Below are 24,337 nucleotides of genomic sequence, written 5' to 3'. Positions count from 1 at the left end.
TACAAACTCTTGAGACATCTCTACAGGAGGAACAGCGTACTTTTGCCAGAGAGCTCTGGAGAAAATTATTCTAGTCAAAGTCTGCTAGTTCCTTGGCCTGATTGTCAGGGCTCCCATTTCAGTTCACACTCCTGGGAGGCTGGTGTGGGACTCTGATCATCCAAGGAGGAGGTCAAGGCCCCCTTGGCGATGGTGAATGAGTTGCCAGGGGGTTGTAAAATTCCTCTCAGTTCAACCTGGAAGTAGATCTTGCCATCATGGCCTCATTTGGCTCCTCTAAACCTCTCTTTTCCACCTCTTTTCAGGGCGAATCTTACCCCCTCTCCTTCATTATTTGCTTGTGGTTCCCTTCCCAAGGAAACGTGGAGGCAAACACTATGGTGAGGATGGGAGGAAGCCCTTTTAAAGGAATAGTTTACATTTCAAAGGACTTGAAATTTATATTTCAAATGTCACTTCCAAATGAGACTTTACAGGCAGACAAAAACATGATCAACAGATTTGGGAGATGACATGCAGCACGCATTGTAAACTCCTGTTCTTTTCCTGGGCTACACTGGCTGGAGCATCTGTTTACAAAGCCTATAATTACCTTGTTTATTCCACCAGTGTATATACTGTATTTTGAAGCACTCTGCCTTTCGAGTACAAGTTTAAAATGTAATGTTACTTTTGAAAATCTGTGTTGGCATTTCTTAATATTTTAGAAAGCCAGAAACCTCTAAAATGGAAAATTTCTGGGCATTTCTCGGCATCTGAGAAGCCCTGCCTGGGGCAATAACTTTGACCCTCTGTGGAAGGACGATCCTGTGAGTGCTCAGAGGAATTTGGAAAGGTAGAAACGAAACCCCTCTGTATTGAGCAATTTTTGTGCTTATCACTATCCTCGGGGTTTCACGTTCTGCATTTAGTCATGCAGAACTGCCTGGGATGAGGCCTGAGAATGCAAAGTCCTGGGGGAGATGGTCTGAGCTGTCATCAGAAGGGAAGCTGCAGCATGTGGGACTTAACAGCTTGCCATGGGGTTTGGGGTCAGGGTAGAGGGAAAATGATCTTGGCAAATTTATTCTGCACAAATACTTGTGTCACCCTCATTTGCACAATCTTTGTGACTTTTTCTCTGGATTCATCTGTTCGGCAGATGGATGCAAATGCCTTTTGGCCTCAAGGAAGGCACATAGAAGGTATGTAGGGATCGTGGCTGTGTGATAAGGAGAAGAAGCCGAGCCTCAGAAGGCTTCTGGTTCTTGCGCGTGCGCGTTTGTGTGCGTGTGCGCGTGTGTGCACGCGCTCGTGCTGAACGTATCGCCGGTTTAAATCTGGTTTTCAACTTGGAAGATTTCACATGCCTCTTTAGTGTGTCCCAAGTGAATATATTTTTAGAAATGAGAAGTAGAGCATGTTCCAGAAGTTCTTTTCTTTTGCCGTCAGAGATAGCAGTGTTCTTATTTATAGTAATTTCAGGTCTCCAAATACCTTCAGCAGTATTAATAGGGCAAACAAAAAAAATTAAGCAGTAGATGGTTAGATCGTGTATTATTTTATAGAGAGCTTTATTTCTCTTGCCTTTGGAAAATATAGGCCTTCTTTTCTCAACTGTGATTATAAGTAATTCTTTTTTAAGATTTACTTAAAAGGAGTATTCTTGCCTAGGCAGCAATAATATGGACAGTCTAATTGGCCTTGTCTCTTGGCCTTGATGATTCAAAGAAAATACTTATATAAGAATCAGATCCTTTGAATTTGTTAATATTTATTGTAATGGAAGTCTACATGCAATGGAAATATACATGAAATGGAAATGTACAAGAATAACTAGAAAAAATGTCTGCTATTTATTGAGCCACTACTATTTGCTAGATGCTTTACATATATTTATCACCTCATTTATATTCAAATAATCCTATAAGGTATGTTTTATGATCACCATTTGTTCCAATGGAGTCTCAAGAATGTTAGGTAATTATTTCAAGGACACTGAGCCAGTTTGGGGCAGAGGTGGGAGTTTGAACTTAGGTTTGGGTGACTCGGAAACTTACATTCTTTCCATTCAAACAAGCTGCCCCTTGAAGTCATGACAATTACTGCAAATGACACTCAATTCTGTTGTCAGGAAGGCAACTGTATTTATTACTCAATACTGTTCATATTCAAAGAGCCATTTACTGAGCTTCTACTTTCTTCTAGACACAAAGATAAATGATGTGGAATCTAGACATCAAAGATGAGGTGTCCCTGCCCTCATAGAACCTGCAGGCTAGTGGGAAAGTCTAAACAGTATATTAATGATTATGATGCAGGATATTAGGTGTTAGGAGAAAAGACACAACAAGCTACTCTTGGAGGCTGGGAAAGTCCACTGGCTCTGTGTGCATGTGTGTATGTGTGTATTTGTGTATGTGCGTGTGTGTTTGGGGGATGGTAAAGGACATTCCAGACAAGGGAACAGCATGTGCAAAGTCAAGGGATTGAGAGCACATGGATTATATGAGAAACTGCAAATTGTTTGGTTTAACTGGAAAATAGTGGTTGTGGGTGGCAGAATGATGAGAAATGAGAATAAAAGGTGTTGAGAATGGTTAAATCAGGAATTGGACTTGTTGTAATGGCCACAAACTTTCAAAATTATCTTGTTAAGATAATTTTCCTTCTTCATTTGAGTATCTATCTTTGAAGACACATTGTAGTAGTCATAGTATTTTCCCAAAGAGGAAATGCAATTAGTACACAAATATATGGGATAAATAGTCTTACTGGTAATCAAAGTAAAGGAAAAAAATTAACCCAACCAGAGAATAAAACTAATGAAAATATCTGATATTGGTAAGGACAAGAGGAGATAGGCATATTCGTGTTTTGCTGATTGGTCTATAAATTGGGTCAACACTTTTGTAAAGCTATGCACGGTACGTATTAAGATACTTTAAATGTTTATGCCCTTTGATTCAACAGCACTAGTTTTGGAACTCTGTAATAAGAAAGTTATTATAAATATTTGTTGCAAGTTTCTTTAATGATGAATCATTAGAATCAGCCTCAGTAGCTATGGTACATTACTTTGGTGCAACTTAATGTTCCATTAAAAATTATGTTTACAAACAACGTATAAAATGCATTTAATATAATTCTAGTTGAAATAGTAACGTACTGAAATATATATATCTCCCTTCCCAACTCCCCTATACTCTGTGAAACTATACATTTAAAAAAGAAACTGGAAAGAAATCCACAGAATGTTAATGATAGCAGTTGTGTTTGGATGGTAGGATAATTTTTTCTTTCTACTTTCATGCATTTTCTACATTTTCTTTAGTCACTTTTTTAACTTTTACAAAAGAAATATTACTAAATATTTGTGTTAATGAACAAGAAAAGATGCCAATTTTATTTATTAGAGCCCAGTTTTATTTTGTGTTTCCTGATGTCTGCTAAACTATTCTCAGATCTGTAGCTAGGCAGCAGTTGGATAATTCTTTTTAAAAATTCCTAGTATTGGCACACTTTCTCTTGGGAAAACACTACTGAACTCGAATGAGATATTTTCTCCTTTTGTCACTTAGCTTTTTGACTTTCTAGAAAGATGGAATTCATGAAAAATTATAATCTACAAATTACTATGTACTACAGGGTCTGTTAAACAGTGTGACACTTATTTTGTGAACTGTATCTCCCAGGATACAACGCCCACAGCTAGTCTCACATCAAATACAACCTTCTTGAAGAGTCATTTTCTCAAAGCTCCTATCTCTGCAGAAAGTAAGTTATTGGGAGACGCAGGGACAGCAATCTGGTGGCTCCAAAAGCATTAGCCATCCACATACTCTGCCTATTTGGAAACACCAAATCTGAACATGTGTCTTCTTGTTAAGAAGAAACAATCACAAAAGGCATCAATGAAGCCTATAAAAATAAGAGTAGGATGCAAGAAAACATGACTGTTACGTAACAGGAGCGCAAAACCATTGACAGGGTGCAAGCCAAGATGAGAAGACACCAGGTGAGATTGAAATAGACATGAGAGAGATAGTAAAGAATGGCAAGGAATTAAGCAAAACAAAAACATAAAACATCTACACTGAGGGAGTAAAGAGTATACTCAATGTTTCAGATACCCACATGGAGAACCAACTTGAGAAGTTTTCCCAGAACATAGAGTAAAAGGACAAGAAGATGGAAATAAAGGTCATGGATACAGGGGACGAAGAATGGAGTTATAAGCTGAAGCTAAGATCTGTAAGTACTCCTCAGGAACCAAAAAAAGATAACATCAAGTGAATAAATAGTAAAGATGTAATGGAAGAAAATGACCCTGGGTTGAAAAGAGTCAAAGTATTTAGATTGGAAAAACTCACGAATTCTAATAAAAGACATTTAAAAAAAAGCTGCAAAGCCCATTCTTAAAAATATGTTAATTATGAAGTTTTTTAAAACTAAGCATTCAAGCAGTAGAAAAAAGTTTACCAATAAGGAACTAAAATTAAAGTAAAATTCTAACTTTTCTTATGCAATGCTAAATTCTGGAAGAACTTGGAGATATATCTGCAAGCTTTGCAAGGAACTAGTTTATGATGTAGGTGTTTAAAATTAGACAAGTCCTCTGTCATTGATAAAGGCAATAGAAAGATGTATTTTAGAAGTAGATGCTTTCCAACTTCTACTTTTCTGCAAAAAATAAGATAAATATAATTAAAATACAGTGAACTTGAGAGTATATGTTAATCAATGAGAGATGATTCAAAAAAAGAATTTAATAATGAGAATGTTAACATTTAAAAGGATGTGTGAAGTTTTTCCTTATCCAGGTGGTTCAACAAAATCATGGATCCAGTATAACCTGATATGTTTTGTTACTTAGAGGGAAAGCTTGATCCTACTTTTTCTGATTTTGCTCCTTTCATGGTATAGGAAATATATTTTTGTTAACTAGTTATTCACTTCATATTTAAGGCGGCCTTTGTTGCTACGTTGGATGGCTGTTGGGTTAGGTCACATACAGTTTTCTGCCACGTGCCTAGGCCACTTTAAAAGATGTGACTCTGCCCCCAGCTCCTACTGTAAGGGACCACGTGCTTTGTCCTACCCAAATGCAGCCCAAATTGGACCATGGAGGGCATGTAGCCTATGACCATCAAATTATAGATGATTAAGAGCATGGGAGCTCAGGGGCCAGCCCTATGGCACAGCGGTTAAGTTCGTGTACTCTGCTTTGATGATCCAGGGTTCACTGGTTCGGATCCTGAGTGCAGACCTATGTGTTGCTCATTAAGCCATGCTGTGGCAGGTGTCCTGCATATAAAGTAGAGGAAGGTGGGCGTGGGTGTTAGCTCAGGGCCAGTCTTCCTCAGCAAAAAGAGGAGGATTGGGGGCAGATGTTAGCTCAGGGCTAATGTTCCTCAAAAAGAAAAAAAAAGAGCATGGAAGATGAGTCAGACTATCCGGGCCAAATCCAAGGTTTGCCACTGGACTTTGATCTTCATTTTCTTCTTCTATAAAATGAGCTTAATGGTTATTCCTATTTAATTTGTTTGAAGTGAGGATTAAATGAGTTAATACATATAACATTCTTTGACTGGTACGTGACACATAATCCTGTTGCATGTTATTATTATTGTTTGAAAAAATTGGATAAGTCAATCAAATTCTCTTTTTCTTGTCAATTTGCTTTGGGAAACTCAGAATCAGACAGCCAGCAATGGGCACAGGAGTCTAAAACATCTATAGAGAGGAGCTATGAGGTGGACTGGGTAGAGGGGTGATGGTAAGCTGGAGTTTGGAGACAGTGAAAACTATGATTAAGCAGAGAGTGTCATTAGACAAGTCTGACATAAACCTAGACATAGTCATCTCACCTCACTGAGTGTGTGCCCTAAAACACTTATTTTAGTACAGATACACTCACCCTCTAGGGACACTTTGTCTCTTCTATGACCATTCGACCTTTTAGCTCCAGTAAATAGGGTGGCTCCCTGTTACGGGCTGAATGTCTGTGTTACCCCCAAATTCATATGCTGAAATCCTAACTCATAATGTGATAGTATTAGGAGGTGGGGTCTTTGGGAGGTAATTAGATTATGAGGGTGGACCTCATGAATGGGATTAGTGCCTTTATAAAAGGACCCCAGGAGCACTCCAGCCCTCTTTCTGCCATGTCAGGACACAATAGTGAAGATTGTGGTCTCCAACCACAAGAGGGCTCTCACCAAAACCTGACCATGCTGGCGCATGCAGACCTGATGTCTGACTTCTAGCCTCTAGAACTGTGAGAAATAAATTTCTGTTATTTATAAGCCACTCAGTCAATGGTGCTTTGTTATAGCAGCCTAAACAGACTAAGACACTTTATACGGGGAAATCTGCCAGAGTTAAAGGTAAGAAAAAAGAATCTGGGATCCAGAATGGGGTTGAAGTGATCTCTTCCACACTTGTGGTTTCTAGACAGCCTTCTGCCTCTGCCAATCAACGGAATAAAGACTAAGCTTCTACCCACAGCAGGGAAGGACTGCCCTGATCTGAGGATGGTCCAGCTTAAAGGAGCCTTTCTAAGAACATATCGTCAAGAAACTTGTGCACATTTCAATTAGTAACATCTCTATATTGCTTGGACCTCGACAATTCTGAGAATAATTATGAAAATTGAGGCAACTCAGAAGACTCATTTCCTAAGATTTCAATACATAATTAGCAATGTGGTATGGAATAAAATAAAATGGCACAGTTTGGGGGTTGGTGCCTTGTCTCTTTCTGTCCCAGATCTTTCCTGTGTTTTAAATGCTTTCACTAATAAAGAATCCAGCAACAGTGGCTCTTTGATTCTGTGGTATATAGTAACACATCACCCTGGAGCAGCGGTTCTCAGCCAGGGGTTATTCTGTCCCCTAAGGACATTCATCAATGTCTGAAGACAATGTTGGTTGTCATAACTTGGGGGCTGGTGTGATTGGCATCTAGTGGGCAGAGGCCAGGGATGTTGCTAAATATCCTACAATTCAGGGGCCAGGCCCGCACAAAAAGAATTATTTGATGCAACATGTCAAAATGGCCAAGACTGAGAAACTCTGCTCTATAGAAAGAACTCTAGAACTTGTACTGAATGTTTTTTTCTAATCCGCTAGTGAGAAGAAATATGGGGGAGACAGGCAAAAATGTCAGTAGCCTTCCATGGTGTTCAGAGTTCCTTAGGTCTGGATCGTTTCAGACATTCACTATTCACTGGAGTCAGCCAATTTGTTTATTTTCTAAAGTTCAGAGATTTCACAGGAACATATTATTAAAATGCCTATTATTTTCTCTTTTTATAAGTCTATTTGAATTGCCTAGTATAGAGATGACTGATATAGAGGTCCCTTTGTTCTGAGTCCTGGATTCTCTTTCACTTACTCAAGACTTTCCTTGTCAATACTTCCTTCACCCTGATAATCTAAGAACTATGAATCCTTTTCATAGTTCTGCCCTGCTCTATTCCCAGTTGGCGGGTTTTCCACAAGCTCCTTAGAGCACATTAGACATAGTAGCTCCTAACAGTTTCACAGAACATTCTATTGCTCTGTGCTGTTCAATTTTTTAGATTAATCTCTCTGTAGTTAGCCATAACCATTCAACTCCTATCATTCTTTTGGTGTCAGTATAGAAAATTAAATTATTACAATATTGGAAGACATTCCCAAAGACCACCAAGAAAGCCTCATGCATGTCCCACTCTAGTAAACATAGTCTGTTTCCTATCCAGCATCCAGTAGGGTTAGACACATACCTTGAAAATTTGCCTGATAAACAAGTTGACAAATAATTTTACTAAAGAATCCTGGAAAGTCAGTGGCAAAATCCTTCTATTCTAAGTTGTTCGGGGCACATTCTTGGATGTAGAGGATTCTGAATAAACATCTTTGTAACTTGAAAAGTGAAAGAGAATGAGTATTCCAATAATGAGCAGTCCTTGGTTTTTTAAATAAAGATAGTCTTGCACAAGAACGGCTACCTAGTAAATTTTGAGTGAAATCTGAGGGAAATTTTTTGATTGGCTGTGGTTTTCAGAGTTTCGTCCTGAAGTAGTATAATGTAGATGATGATCGTGTCCTCCATTCCAGAGACCTCATTTAGGTCTCAACTCGAATGCAACTTCTCAGAAAGTCCCTTCTTGGTCTCCTGTTTAAAGCATGTGCCTTCTCTCCTCCCCTGTCACCTGCCCATATTATCCTAATCCCTATCTACCCTATTACTCTGATTTTCTATCTAAACAAGTCTTGCTTGTGTGTTAATCATCTGTCAGTCCTCATATACTATAATGTCTGCTTTCTTTCCTTGAGTAACTGAAGCCCAGGAGCCTGGGAGTTATTTTTGAATCCTCCTTTTCCTTGCTCTTTCCTACAATTCTTCTGTTTCTTCAGCTAGTCTTAACTGTTCTCATTCCAAGCATATCTTGAACTTGTCTGCCTCTCTCAGTGTCCACTGCTGTTGCCTCTAGTCTGAGGCCCACTGCTCCTCACAGCACTGCGGCAGTCTCCCGCCTACTTTACTGTACCCCTCTCTAACCTATCTGCACAGAGGAGCTGGAGTGTTAATAAAAACATAGATTATGTGGTTCACGGTCGAGCTGGAACAGGGTCTGTTATATGTGGGTTCTCAATAGTATTGGCTGAATGAATGAACAGAAAGACATGAGCAGAGAGAATTAATTGATAGAAAGTCTCCTTCTGTCTTACCTTACAAAGAGGGCTAACGACACTTGCTTAAGGTCACAGAGCTACTACTAGTCAGATTTGGGACTAAAACTGATTTTTTCTAAGCATGGTCAAGTGTTTATTTACAGAAAAGACATTGCCATATCTCCTCAATCCTTCTTACTTCCAAATTAGTAGCATTCTATTTTACTTTACTGCACAATCATTGTTCATCTTGATCGGAAAATAATTTTTACCGTAAAAATTGCTAAATGACTGAAGAGTCTAAATAAATTAAGAACTAATTCATAACCCTGCCATTCGTGTAATTTTTATTCATCTTTATCCTTTTCTTTTTTGTTATTTTTTTACCATATTTTTATAATCAGGAAGTCATTTATTTTTAAAATCAGGAAATATACAGAATTATATCAATGCGTAAAAATTTTCATTCCTTGGGAATAACTGCTGGTGATATTTTAATATAATTTATTCTAATATTTGATGGGTTTGTTTGCCATTTGTGTGAAATGAATTTCCGTAACGTGTGGAAAGATATTTTAAAGAGTATTAACTGTAAGTTTAAGAAAGTAGATTTCATAATTTTAAGTGTGGTCTACACAATTAATAAATATAAGAAATTTAGAGTACTACTTCTAATTCCTTGAATTTTTATAGCAACTAAGAACTGCAAAATGTTCAGTTTTAGAAATCTAATTATTTCTTAGAAAAGTCCTTTGAGAAGGTAAAATAAACTTTGCAGGCTTTTTATTAGATATAGCAATAGTGTAACTCTACCCATGTATCTATATCTCTCTGTAGAAGCCACATTAATATATATAAAATATTTGACATTTTCCCAAGGATTTTCTCTGCCGAAGTTGTTTTTGGGTTTATGTGTAAAGTCCCAAAGCAATTTACAAATTTCCTCACTGGTCTCCACATATGTTAGCAAAGTCACTTATGTGAAATATATGCTTGAGATGTGTTTAATTACTCTGACATTTGTTATTAAAATAAACATTCTTACCTAATACATAGGAGAATAAATTAAAGGAAATTTAACACCAAAGTTATCCTTTCTTAATTAAACAAGAAGCACTGTATTTATTTTAAAATTACATATCGTACTCAAACTGCCCTCAAATGTAATTTAATTTTCCATTATCTACATTTTAAAATGGCTGTTGTGTTTTCATTGCTCACCTCTCTTAATTCTTTAGGCGCTATCCATCTCCCTACTCCAATAACCAGAATTAATTCCAATTTGCATCAAAATAATTTAAAATAGACCAAAGAACAAATTTCATAGCCCAATTTTCAAAAGCATTTTGCATCTATATCTACTATCCAAAAAAATATATTCCTGATGCTTTCAACTTAAAATTAAAAAAAAAAATTAGGTACTTAGCATAGTGCCTAGCACAGAAAAAGCACTTGATACACGTATGACAATGTCTTTGTGACTATCATTTTTATTGATGATGTATATTGGGGACTACTAAAGGTTAATGGGATGCCTGCATTATGTGTGATAATATTATAGTTAGGGGTCTCTATGTCATAGCTGGCCTGAAAGGATCATGGTTTAGGTCCATGGTCCCAGTGTCCTCTTCAGCTTAACATTTTAGCCCTCTTAAAAGTGTCCTGAGTTGGATGGTCAATTGAACGGTCACCAGCTTAAGCGCAAAAGCAACTGTGATGAGAAGGCCCCGGAGCGGTCACTACTTTCTTGATTTGGGCTTAACTCTGTCCAGGTCTAGTGAGAAGGCGAATAGCCTGAATGACAGTCAGCTTTCCAAATGTGGGAAGGCATATCTAAAATTAACATACTCACTCCAGTGCCTGTCTCCTCGTACATTTTGTAGATGTGGAATCAGACAACTTTTAACAGACTGAGACCACAAGCCTTTCTCTCTCCTCACACTTTCTGTCAAAGTACTTTTTAGATGTGATTTGATTTTGGATGAAAATTTAAAGAAATTTCTTAGATGTGTCCATCTTCTCCTTTGGCAGACAAGATGGGCTAGAATTGTGGTGGTCACAATTGTGTTTGTGGATACGGCCCAAACCCGTACACTTGAGTGTCAGTTCTTTCCATCCTAGCTATTTTTTGTTTATTTTAAGGCTGTAGGCACTACTTCTTTTTTTTTTTTAAGCTGAATATTTAATACATTTTGTAGGACTAGAAGAAATGCAACAAGGATTAGAACTTTAAGATATACATTAGAGGGGCCAGCCCCGTGGCTGAGTGGTTAAGTTCATGTGCTCGGCTTCAGTGGCCCAGGGTGTCGCCAGTTCGAATCCTGGGCGCGGACATGGCACCACTCATCAGGCCATGCTGAGGCAGCATCCCACGTGCCACAATCAGAAGGACCCACAACTAAAAATATGCAACTATGTACTGGGGGGCTTTGGGAGAAAAAGGAAAAATAAAATCTTCAAAAAAAAAAAAAAAGAATGTGACTTCCTTCAAGGCAGAAAGTCCATTTAAGAAAAAGATTTACATTAGACATTTACGTAAAAGGTGTTCCACTTTTTCAAAGAAGTTTGTATTTTCCTGTCTTCTCTATCTTCCTTAGAGCAATAAATAGTAATTACTATTTTCATGGATAAGCAGCTCCCTTGTGTTAGACAGTAATGATATCTTTATATTTCAAGTCATTATCATCTCCAAAATGACCTTTCATTTCACTGCACAGTCTCACCACACTGTTTCACAGTAAAATTGTACTCTACTCAAATTGGAAGAGCCTGAATAAAAGCTAGAGGCCCACGGATTTGTAGGTATTGATTTAGTAACAGTGTCTAGTGGCACAAACCTTCTATTTATCCATATTATTAAAACTGCAGTAATAGAAATGAGCTACTTTAATGAAAAAGGAACCCAGGAATGAGGTCATTAAATATAACTAAATATATTTAAAATATAAATACTACCGTGTGTTTTCTGATTAGTATCAGGTAAATTGAAACTATCTATCCCGAATTCTGATCTCAGAGAAAAAGGTCAGAGACAATTATAAAGAAGGTGCTTCATATTATCAGGTCCATTTTTTTTTTTTAATTTTTTCCTTTTTCTCCCCAAAGCCCCCCGGTACATAGCTGTATATTCTTCGTTGTGGGTCCTTCTAGTTGTGGCATGTGGGATGCTGCCTCAGCGTGGTTTGATGAGCAGTGCCATGTCCAAGCCCAGGATTCGAACCGACGAAACACTGGGCCACCTGCAGTGGACCACGCGAACTTAACCACTCGGCCACGGGGCCAGCCTCATCAGGTCCATTTTTAAAACAATGAGATCCTTTGCGACAATCCCATTAGTCCTTCTTTTTATCAGAGATTCCTGTTGGTCCTTTTGTTGGTAATCCATTCATGTCTGCACCTTACAGTCTCTTTTGCCTTTGTTTTTATCCCTGGATTCTCATATAGCTTTTCTAGGCCACATACAACTAAGAAAGGGGGAAATAAGGGGGTATATAAACGGCTCTAGGAATTTTTCGTAGATCCAGAGCGGAACTGGAATGACGATACAAGGAATGCACACCATTGTCTAGGCTTGGGCTCCTCAACCGCAACTACCAAGCCCAAGTGGAAATGGCTGCCCTTCCCTGTAGGCACTACTTCTATTCTTGCTTTTTTTCTCCCCCTTCTTCAGTGCTGTCTAATCTGTCAACTCGAAAATAGCCATGTCGTCTGATTGCCATCCTCTAGTTTGGTGTATCTGTTACTGCTGTGGTTGGTCAACACACCTCAGTTAGGTCTTATAACTTGAAATTGTGCATCTCTCGGTTTCTTAGACCTTTATGACAATGTCAAATGGATGTGCCGTGTCAAAAGGAGTTCCTCTTCACTGTCCTGCATTAGAGAAAGATCAGTGATGCCTCCAAGTTTAGTACTGGCTATATAATTTGTGGGGCTTAATGCTAATTGAAAATGTAGAGCCTCTTGTTAAAAAATTATTAAGAATTTCAAGATGGCAATAGCAGAGCATTAAATCCAGCATGGTGCCCTTCTATTCCTGGGGTCCTGTGTGATGGCTTAGATACTGTAACCATGCGGTAGGCCCTGCTTGGATCGTTCACCTATTAGTCTTCTTCATTTTCCTTCTAGCCAACAATTATGGACTGCTTATTATCTATGAGGCACTATGCTTGCTATTGAAAATAAAAATGTGCTTACTCTTACATTCTAATATCCCTGCTTTTAGATTCTGATGACTAAGACTTCCATGAGATAGATGAAGTAGCACGCAAATTGTGGCTATACTTTTGTCTCCTTCAGATAAAACGCTCAGCTGTAATTTCCTGTATATCAGTCTTAAGTCACAAATCCTCTCCTCCAGGCTCTTATGATCTATGTACTAACTATAAGATCTCAGCAGTCCCTATCTCCCCATCTCTTGCCAACATTGCCTGTTCTATTCCTACAGACCGATTTATTTATGGCCAGTAACAGATCATGCTACTAAAGGTATTAGTTGAAATGGGCCTAAGTCATGGGCTTAAACACTGCTGTCTCCAGGGATTGGGCAGGTGCTACGCCATAACAGCAAAACAGCAAAACCACCAGGTAGAGATTGACTCATGACGGTGGATCAAAAAGCAGACTGCTTAGCTACAGAGGCGTATTGCCATGTAAGAATGTGGTCACAGTGTTGTCAAATCTTTTCAAAAAAAAATTAGAAATCCAAAAAATTATACGAAATGTTCTTTTTCTGTTGTCAATTTCATTTTTAAAAGACTCCATATAGGCAGAGAAAAATAACTGCAGCCAAAGTTAACCCAAGAGGTATCAGTTTCTAATTTTTCTTTTTGGTCAGATTTATTGAGATATACTTCTTACGTCACAAATTCACTCTTTTAAGTGTACAGTTCTACGAGTGTTGACAAACACGTATATTTGTGTAACAACCACCACAAACAAGATATAGAAGAGCTCCGTCACCCAAAAAATTCCCTGTGCCTCTTTGTGGTCGATCCCTCCAGCTCCCAACAACCGCTGATGTGTTTTCTGTCTCTGTAGTTTTGCCTTTTCCAGAATGTCGTATAGACGGAATTATACAGTATGTGGCCTTTGGAGACAGGCTTCTATCACTTAGCATAAGCTATCTGAGGTTTATCCTTGTTGTTGTGTGTTTCGGGGTTGTTTATATCTTTTTAAGGGTATTTTTTTGTTCCTTTAAGTCTTGAGGTTAGGTAGTATATGTCCTCCAACTATTTTCTGCTTTTTCAATATAAGTTATTTATATTTATATGCAAATTTTTGGAATCAATTTGTTAATTTATTCACTTTTATTGCTACATAACATTCTGTTTTGTGAATATTCCATAATTTTTATATTCCGTAATTTATATTTTTATATATTTTTCAAAGTTTTGTTATTATTATCCTATTATGAGCAGTGCTGATAATATGAATAGCATTTGCCTCTTCATAAACATGTGCAGGAGTTTCTTGTGTATATTCTTAGTAGTAAATTTGCTGAGTCATAAGTTTAGCAAAAATTCCTTTTTACGGAATATTACTAGGTTGTTTTCCAAAGTGGTTGAACTAATTTCTACTCCTATAAGCCACATATAAGAGATCGTATTTATCCTAGTTCTCCAACATTTGGTATTGTCAGATTTACTAATTTTGCCAAATGGGTGAAAATTAATACCCTGTTGGAGGAGGTCATCAAGAGGACATGACTGCTGGTTGACCCATGAGCTGGACCTGAGCAAGCAGAGGCTTCTTACCGCCTCCCCTCTCCTTGGGATGTACATTCCACCCATCGTTCTCACAGCTGGAGCTGTTTCCAGGATGCAGCCTTGAGAGAGTAAGGTATTGTCGAGACCTTCTGGACTGAATACGTGATGGAGCCCAGTTGAGGCCTCTACACAAACCTTTAAGATTCTGGCGTGCAGGTGCAGAGATCTACTTGTCTTGTGACCACCCAAGGCAAGCCTCAGATGTAAGTTTCCCTATTTACTAAAACTGCCACCTCCCAATCTGAAGTAGTCTCTCTCTTTCTTTGGTCTCTCCTTGCCTTCCGTGTATAGATGCCAGTTTTCATACTTCACCCAGGGAACTTCTAAGGGTATGAACCAATAGTTGGCAAGCCACGCAGGAGACTGAAGGAATGGATTTGGGGAAAGAAGCATCTGTGGGGAAAATCTCAGGCTGGCCGTTGACCTTTATTCATGGGAGGGCAGCCTGTATATTAGATGTTTGCGGACCACTGCATAAGTATGGGGATTCCCTAAAAACACCTGCTGGTTTAATGCCTTTGTTTGAGGAACTGCATGTAGCACACTGTGGCAAAGGAGAGAACTGAATGGCTGCTGCAGTGGGCTGGTCTCTACTGTGGGTGGTTCAGCTGGCCACCAATGCCCAATTAGAAGCTGAGGCTGGAGTTAGAAATTGGACGAAGAGCTGAGGTTAGAGAAGGTCATGTGGGTGTTCTCCACTCTGCTAGCTAGCAGACAAGGTGGGAGAGCAAGTAATAAGTTGGAGACATTAGCATGCCATTTTGCAAAGTTAGGAGGTTGTAAGCTGTCTTGGATTAAGGACCGAGCACTTGTGACAAAGCCTGAATGGAACACTAAGAGGTGGAATTCCTCCTGCAGGCCAGATGGGCATGTTCTGTTTTCCACTGATAAGATCCTCTGGCCACCATTGACCTCTGTTCCCTCCATTGGCCTGGAGGACATTATGGCACACACACAAGCTGTTACTAAATTCACCCAGAAAACCTTAAATGATAGCCACCAAAGCCTGTCCTTGCTGAACAGTGAAATGTCTCTATTGAGAAAAGCTGTCCTCCAAAACAGGGTGGCCTAGGACCTTATGACTGCCTTACAAGGAGAAACTTGTGCCATTATCCAAGCAGAACATTGTGTGTTCATAGCTGATGAGTCTACTAATGTGTCATCTTTATTAAAGCACACGAGGATACACGTGATCCGACCCCTAGCCTAGGGGACCTAATAAATCAGTGGTTTGGATTATGGGGCTCTTGGTGGAAAAAATTGCTAGTTACATTATCTTAGTCTGTGTTTTCTCTTGCACGTGCCTATGTTGTTGCTGCGGTACCTGCCTGAAGTGCAGCTATATACCCACCAAATGAGCCCTCTCTGAGCTACTGAAACCATTAGCTGACCTCTCAGGGCACATCGCTGAAAAGGGGGAACATATAAGATTGTAAGAGTCAGTCACAAGGTATGGACTGTTGGAGGAGGTCATCGAGGGAACACGACTGCTGGTTGACCCTCAAGCTGGCCCCGGGCGATCTGAGGCTCCTCACCCACTCCCCCATTCTTGCCTGCCTTCCCTGTACCAGAAGCTGCCTCAAGGATGCAGCCTAGAGAAAGTAATGTGTTGTTGAGACCATCTGGACTGTATCCATGAACCCCATCAAGGCCTCTAGATAAACTTTTAAGATTCTGCTGCCCAGGTGCAGAGATCTACTCGTCTTGAGACAGCTCAAGACAAGCCTCCTAAGTAAGTTTCTTAGTAAAAGTTTCCTATTAGGGACACTTGGTGGCATAGTGGTTAAGTTCCCATGCTCCATCTGGGTGACCCAGGGTTCGTGGGTTCAGTTCCTGGGCATGGACCTACACACTGCTCATCAAGCCATGCTGTGGCAGCATCCCACATAAGATAGAGAAAGATTGGCACAGATGTTGGCCCAGTGACAATCTTCCTCAAGCAAAAAGAGGAAGATTGGCAACAGATGTTAGCTCAGGGCCAAGCGTCCTCATGCACATGCAAAAATAATAAAAAATAAATAAATAAATGTTTCTTATTAACTAAAAATTTTAAAGAGTCTTATTAAAACCACCACCTACCAATCTGGAGTGGTTTGCTTCTTTCTTGGGTCTCTCTTTGCCCTCCATGTACAAGGGCCAATTTCAAATTTCTCCTGGGGAACTCCCAAGGTTGTCAACCAACATACCCATACCACTGGTGGCCTTGATTTGTGTTTCTCTAGATGAGGTTGGGCCTGTCTTCATACGTCTATTGATTCTTTCTGTTGTGTTTCCTTCTTCTGTGGAATTACTCTTCATGTCTTCGTTCATTTTTTATTGGGTTATAGGCTATTTTATATCTTTATGTTTGAAGCATTTGTTCAAATCTTTTGCCATTTTTTTTTCCTCTTGGGGTGCTTGTTTTCTTGTTGATAGGTGGAAGTTATTTTTTTATACTGTTACAAAGTGCTATGTGAGTTGTAAATATCTTCTACTTTTCCTTAGTTTCTGTGAAACATCTTTTGATGAGTAGGAATTATTTATTTTAATGTAGTTGAATTCAGCTATTTTTTTCTTTTATGGTTTCTGCCTTTAATATTTTACTAAGTATTACTTTTATAATTTTCTGGATACAAGGCTTGCAGAACAGCTTTTGCTAATTTATTCATGTTTATTATGGTTTTTGTTGGAACAGTATTTAGAGCTATTTCATATGTTTATATTTAAGTTAATATAAATTAAATTACACTTTGTTCTCACTCTAAATTAGAAGTCCGATGATTTGCAACAAAGTTTCTTTGTCTCTTTATAAATTCCCCGGTTAAAGAACAACTCTTGGTCTCTTTAAATATAAGTACTTGTATCAGCTGTATCCAATCTTACTATCACAGTTAAGAGCTAGTGTCCAAATAGGGAAAAACTAGGTGAACATCACCTTTACAGAGCTTTGTTTTAAGCCATAATTTTGAGTGTGCTATGCACTATTTTGGCTAAACTCTGTGTACTAGTCTTTATACTCTCGAAGGGTCAGATCTGTGCACAGGTAAAGCCAAAAACTGCTCTCGTGTAAACGTGTCACCAGGATCCATTTCAAAACACTGCTTCCTCTTGCCAAGGTCAGTGGCTATCACTGAAGTAACCAGAGAATGCCAGTGTCCTCACTCTCAAAAAGGCAGCCTCTTTTGCAGCATTAAATTCTAGCACTTTTTGTCCCTCTCTTCCTTTTCAAGGATGGAAATGTTTTTAATTTATCATTTTAAAGGAAAGATTACTGCCTTCCTACAAGAAGTTTTGATAGAAAAAACATTTTTTTTAGTTTAGCCAGAAAATACCAATTTCCTCTTACTGCAAGTTTTATTTTCAGAGAAATTGAGAAAATGAATACAATGTCTCCAGGCTTCCCCACATTGGAGATGGATTACTGAATTGAATGCTCTGTAGCTCTGCTGCTTAAACTTGAACGCCAGGTGTAGGAGTATCTTCTTTATTTACTCATTTAATTTACCAAGTATGCTTAGGGGTCAGTATTTCTCACCTCTCTGAGAGATCACTCGCTTCCACTGCCCTCACTATATGTAATTAGGATAAAGCCCTGGAGTGGAAGGCATTTAAAATGAAGAAGGCAAGCACATACAGAGTGGGATGAAGCCAGATTTGCTCTGAATAGAACTTACACGATGAGTTTAGTTTAATTTCAAACATAAGCACCAATACAACCCTGTTGACCTGAGTTCTCCATCCCTAAATGGCAAACTAAACATTCATGAAAATTTAATGGTGAGGAAATTAGTACCTTCTTATGTTTCAGCTGTGAAATGGCACCAGGGAGCACTTTCAGCGACAGGCAGAAGTGTGTGCATGTGCTGGACCAAACCTGAAACTTTTGTCCCTTCAACTCGTCATCCTTCCCCAAGTCAGCCCACAGCGGAGACGTTCTGACAGGACACCCCCAGGATGCCGCCCAAGAAAGGTATTTCAAAATGAAGACCTGGTCATAACATACTCTACCTTTCTTAGAGATTGGGTACTTTGGAAAGTTTGTTTTCACGATTTTTGTTCCCTCTTTGGGGCTTTCCCTTTGTATTTTTCTGTGGTGAGAGTCCCTTTGTTTCTTGCAAAGTTGGGAAGTGTTCAATATTTCTTCATCTTCTTTCCTTTAATGGATGTATAATTTCCCTAACTGGTAAGTGCTCCAACTTACTTTTCTTTCATTTAGGAAGACAATGGGGGAAAGCAAAATACACTGAGGTTCCAAGGCAGCAACTCAGACTCAGGGTTCAGTCATAGCAGTGACCCATTGGCAGATTGGTGTGTGGGCAGTTTTGTGAAAGAGACCTGTATTGCTTCAGTTCGTAAATTAAATACAGTTCTTCATTAAGTAAAGTGGAAGAGGAGAGGAAAGAGGATTAAGGCAGAGAAAGCAAAGAAACAAGACATAAAACCCTGTTGGAGAGGTATTTATGTAAAGGGATGAGCAATATGATGAAACGAAGTTTTGCTTGCTGTGACCTGGCACAGGAGAGCATTTTCAGTAGCGTGGAGATATTCTGTGGCGTGTTCAGCTGTCATTCTGTCTTTGGATCTTCTGTCAGCCTCATTTCAGTCCCCAAAAGACAAACTGGTAGAATTTTCAAATAGGGAAAACCTGGAAATACATGTTTGTTTTTCAGTATAGAGCGTCTAATCCAGAATTTGTCATTCCTTTAGCTGATTTATTTAATCTCAGAATAGAAATTGGAGACAGAGACCTCACTTAGAGACCAGCTTGAGGCCTGAGTCTTGAGAATCTGAGCAGTATCCTATTTAATATGCTCAGTCATTTTATTGACTTCAAACATCTGGACAGTCTTAGAAATATCACTATCAAAGTAGGTCATTGTTTTCAGAAAACAAAAACAAAAACAACCACTTCTTTTGAGGTTCTCTCTTCTTTTCCAAAGAAGCTATTGGAAATGGCCCAGAGTGGCATCATGGCTTTTAATGGGGGGGTTGGTTTTCCATTACTAAGGACAGGGTTCAAATCTTATATAAGATGCCCAACTTCAACACCTTTAGGATTTCCCAACCTGGGGACTTCAAACTCCTCAGGCTATTTCAGTAGTTATGGTATTTTTCCAGCTCTTTTTAGCTCTCCAACAGTTCTTACAAAAATTCGCAGCAAGTCTGCTTAGGCTGTGTTAAATGCCAACTATCTCATTAAACAAGTAAGACTGGAATTGATTATTCTTGCTGTTTATTAAAGCTGTCTATTATTTGTCATTTATTAATCTTATTATTTATGATTTATTAATTCCTTTTTTATTATGAATGGTGTACATGTTGTTGCAGAAAATGTGTAAATTTTAGAAAACTGTATTAAATGATGACACCAACAAAAACACAGAATCCCACCACAAAGTATCACCATTGACATTTGGGTATCTTCTTCCAGATTTTTTCTATGAAAGTTATGTTTGGCTTATGTTCAATAAAATGGATACAAATGAATTAATACATAACAAGTATAGTTTTTTACACAATATTTGGGCTTCATAAGAAAGGAAAAGAACAATAGCATTGCCTTTTTTGGTTCCATAATATCATAGTATCATACCAATAGCTTCCATTATTGAGTGTGTATTATATGCCAGGCTCTGTACAATGTGTAGTGACGAGTTACCGTAATGGCTAGATATGAAGTGATAACAAGTGATATCTTACTGTGTCGTTACCACTTTCAACAAACTGTGAGGGGACATAGCAGGTCAACTGGCAGGTGCGTTGCTCAGCATGTTGAACTTCTTACAGGATATGGAAGAACTGTGCCTAGAGGTCGTCCAGGAAGAGATGAAGGAAGGCAAATTTATTTGTTTGGATCCCTCTTGTCTTCTGTTTTCACCCCATGGAAAGTTAACACAACACACTTCTGAGTTGGGTTATCCAGCCCCTTCAACAGGGCATTGCTGTAAGGTGCCAGATCCCACACTCTATGGTGTGGTGTTCCATCCAAGTCTGAAAGTGGCAGAGACCCTAAAACTCTGGGCTTGCAGGTGGTCGACTCTGCTTTGAGTTTGGGACTTCAAGGTCAAGTGACGGGTTGGGGCTGGGATGCTGTTGGGGCCAAAGGAGGGAAGGAAGCCTTTGAGGGAATTAGACGAGGTGCATGAGGTTTGTGTCTGACACAGAAAGGAAGGACTTCAAAAACATTTGGAATATAGAAATACTGGTACTTGGTGAGACAATGTGGGAAGATGAGGGGAGGAAGTTGTTTAGAATGACTCCCAAGTTTCTGACTTGGTCAACTGAGTATAAGAAAATTCCAATAAATAAAACAGAGAGACAGCAGCAAAAAACCGTTTGATTGGGGTATGGCTTGATTATCTTCAAGGCATTTTCTGGAGCTCAGGAGAGAGGTGGGTGCTGGTGATAGAGATTTTAGCATCATCTGAGAGTTGAAGATACCAAGATCATGTGACTTCCCGGGAAGAGCACATATATGGAATGACAAGGAAAGATAGCCAATAGTGACACCCTGGACAACTTTAGCATTTAGTGATGGGTGGAAGAGGATAAGCCTATGGAAGAAACAGAAAGGATGGTTCAAAGGGATGAGAGGAGATCCTGGAGAAAGTCACAGAACCTAAGGAGATCCTGGAGAGAGAAAGTCACAGAAGCTAAGAGAGTTTCCAGAAGGAGGACTGATGGTCAGTTAAGAACACCAGTATATTTCAAAGAAATATCTTGTAATATAGACTAACCATTTGTAAAAGTTATTATTCTGACCTGTAATTTAAAATGTAATCATGTTGAGATCGCTCGCTCTCATTATTGTTTAAAACAGATTAATGAAGTGTAAATTAGAAAAGTCCTTAGAAATTTTCCTTCAGTGTGTTGACAGATTCTGTGATTTACAGATAGAAACTGCCTGTTGGTAAAGCAGTACTTCTAAATGGCTCAAATGAATTAACACTTTGAAAACCATTTGTAAACTCTGAAATCACATGCAAAATAAAGGTGTGTTGCTATACTATTGTTTGACCATATGACTTTTTTTCAACAATGCAAAATAAACCTCAGCCCAGCCTGTACAAATTCTTCAAAATTCTAAATTTTTGGTGCTCAAATGAATGATATTTTACTATCACTAAAGGTGAATAGATAGCATTTCCTATAAGAGATAAATAATATATAGAGATGTGTTGGGACTATAAATTCTCATAGAAATTCATTCTATTCATTCATTTATTTATTCATTTAGTCACAGTGTATTCAACAAACAATTCATTTGAGGGGCCAGCCTGGTGGCACAGTGGTTAAGTGCGCACGTTCCGCTTCTCACTGGCCCGGGGTTCGCCGGTTTGGATCCCGGGTGCAGACATGGCACTTCTTGGCAAAACACCATGCTGTGGTAGGTGTCCCACGTATAAAGTAGAGGAAGATGGGCACGGATGTTAGCTCAGGGCCAGTCTTCCTCAGCAAAAAGAGGAATATTGGCAGCAGATGTTAGCTCAGGGCTAATCTTCCTCAAAAAACAAAACAAAAACAAAACAAACAATTCGTTTGATTCTTTTTATATGCTATGGGAAGAAAGTAATGTGACACAGTCCTTGTTCTCAAAGAGTTTATAGATTACTGTGTTTGGGGCAGTACTGAACAATTAGCAGAACAAAACCAGAGTCAGAAACATTGCATTGCAAGCTGTAGAGGGCCTTTAAAAATTAGGAACATTGATGCATTTGTTTCTAACTTGGCCTGTGTTTCCAGAACCTCTCTGAAGTGGATGGCACTTCTTGGGTTTGAAATGCCCATCAGTGATGACTAAGGGATGGTATTCCTCTGACTGATAAAATGTTGGCACTGCTTTATTTCCATTTCTTTCATTCCACTTTTTAAAACAACCTTATTGAGGTATAATTTATGCACAGTAAATTGTATACATTCAAGATGTACAATTTGACAAGTTTTGACAAATGCATACATATTATAATGACCACTGCAATCAAGATATTCACTTCCTCCATATGTTCCTTATGCCTGTTTGGCATAAATCTGTGCGTTCTACCCCCGTCTCCCATATTTGCCACACCTGGACCCAAGCAATCCCTAATCTGCTTTTTGTCACTATAGATTTGTTTGCACTTTCTAGAGTATCATGTAAAAATGGGAATATACAGTAAGTACTCTTTTGTGTCTGGCTTCTTACATTTAGCAAATACTTTTGAGATTCATTCGCATTATTAGGTGTATCAATAGTTTGCTTCTGTTTATTTCTGAGTCGTATTCCATTGTATAGGGCTACCACATTTTCTTTATCCATTCATCTCTTGATGAACGTTTGAGCTGTGTCCAATTTGGGGCCATTTTGAATAAAATTGCCATGAACATTTGAGTACATATGTTCTTTGTGTGAATGTATGAACTGCAATTACTAGGTTGTATGGTAAAAGTTTGGTGAACTTCATAAGAATGTGCCAAATTACTTTCCAAAGTGGCTATATGATTTTGTATTTTTTTTTTTTTAAGATTTTATTTTTTCTCCCCAAAGCCCCCTGGTACATAGTTGTGTATTCTTCGTTGTGGGTTCTTCTAGTTGTGGCATGTGGGACGCTGCCTCAGCGTGGTCTGATGAGCAGTGCCATGTCCGCGCCCAGGATTCGAACTAACGAAACACTGGGCCGCCTGCAGCAGAGCGCGCGAACTTAACCACTCGGCCACGGGGCCAGCCCCTATATGATTTTGTATTTTAACCAGCAGTGTATGAGAGTTCTAGTGACTCATGTCCTCAAAAACAGTTGATATTGCTAGTGAATCTTTTTAATTTTAGCTTTTGAGAAAGTCTGTAGGACTGCCTCGTTGTGGCTTTTATTTGCATTTCCTTAATGGCTAGCGATATTTAACGTGTTTTTGTGCTATTTTCTTTCTTTGGTCCCACCTATTCTTTGTTCTTTATTCACTTTTCTTATTTTGGAATAAGCATTTTTTTATTCCATTGTATCTCCACTTATTGGTATATTCGCGCTATCTTTTTTTGTTGTTATTCTATTTTAGTGGGTTCACAATATACATCTTTAACTTACCACATTCCACCTTCAAATAATGGTATACCACTTCACATATATTTTAAGAATCTTACTATAGTATAATTTCATTCCCCCTCCTATACTTACCGTTTTTGTACATTTTACTTCCACATGTATTATAAACTCCACATCTGTCATTATTATTTTTGCTTTAAACATTTAATTATCTTTAAAAGTAGTTTTGAAAAATAAGAAAAAATTCTTTCACATTTATCTACATATTTACCATTTCCAGTGTTTTTCTTCCACATTTCAGATCCAAATTTCCATCTGGTATCATTCTCCTTCTGCATCAATACCTTCCTTTAATGTTTCTTGTGGAATGGGTCTGTTGGCAATGAATTCTCTCAACTCTTGTATGTCTGAAAGAGTATGCCTTAATTTTTGAAAAATATTTTTTGGTGAAATTGAATTCCAGTTTGATAGTTTGGTTTTTATCTTCCTTTCAGTGCCTTAAAGTTTTCTCGCTTTCATAGTTTCTGATGAGAAGTCTGTCATCATTCTTATGTTTGTGCCATTTTTCTCTGGCTGCTTTCAAGATGTTCTCAGTATTACTGTTCATTTTAGCAATTTGTTTATGCCATGCTTTGGTACAGTTTTATTCATCTCTTTTTCTGTTTAGAATTCATTGATCTTTTTTGGATTTTTGGTTTATAGTTGCTATCAAATTTAAAACAATTTTGGCCATTATTTCTTGATTTTTTTCTGATTCGCCCTTCTGGGACTCCAATTACACAATTTTAGACTGCTTAGTATCAACCCATAGGTCACAGAAGCTCTTTTCATTTTTTAATCTTATTTTCCTTCTGTGTTTAATTTTGGAGAAAATCTCTCTTTGAGTTTGGTGCTCTTTTCTTCCTCAGCATCCAATTCACTGTTTATCCCATCCAGT

At 38.5% G+C, this 24,337-nt stretch overlaps 1 pseudogene; it reads right to left on the bottom strand.

Annotated features, from left to right (window-relative positions):
* Positions 1-11,974: 11,974 nt before the first annotated feature.
* Positions 11,975-12,204, bottom strand: LOC100630412 (UPF0729 protein C18orf32 pseudogene; annotated as a pseudogene).
* Positions 12,205-24,337: the final 12,133 nt, after the last annotated feature.

Source organism: Equus caballus, chromosome 23, assembly GCF_041296265.1.
Source record: "Equus caballus isolate H_3958 breed thoroughbred chromosome 23, TB-T2T, whole genome shotgun sequence".
Taxonomy (NCBI): domain Eukaryota; kingdom Metazoa; phylum Chordata; class Mammalia; order Perissodactyla; family Equidae; genus Equus; species Equus caballus.
The sequence above is the reverse complement of the archived record's forward strand: the minus strand, read 5'-3'. Positions and strand labels throughout refer to the sequence as shown.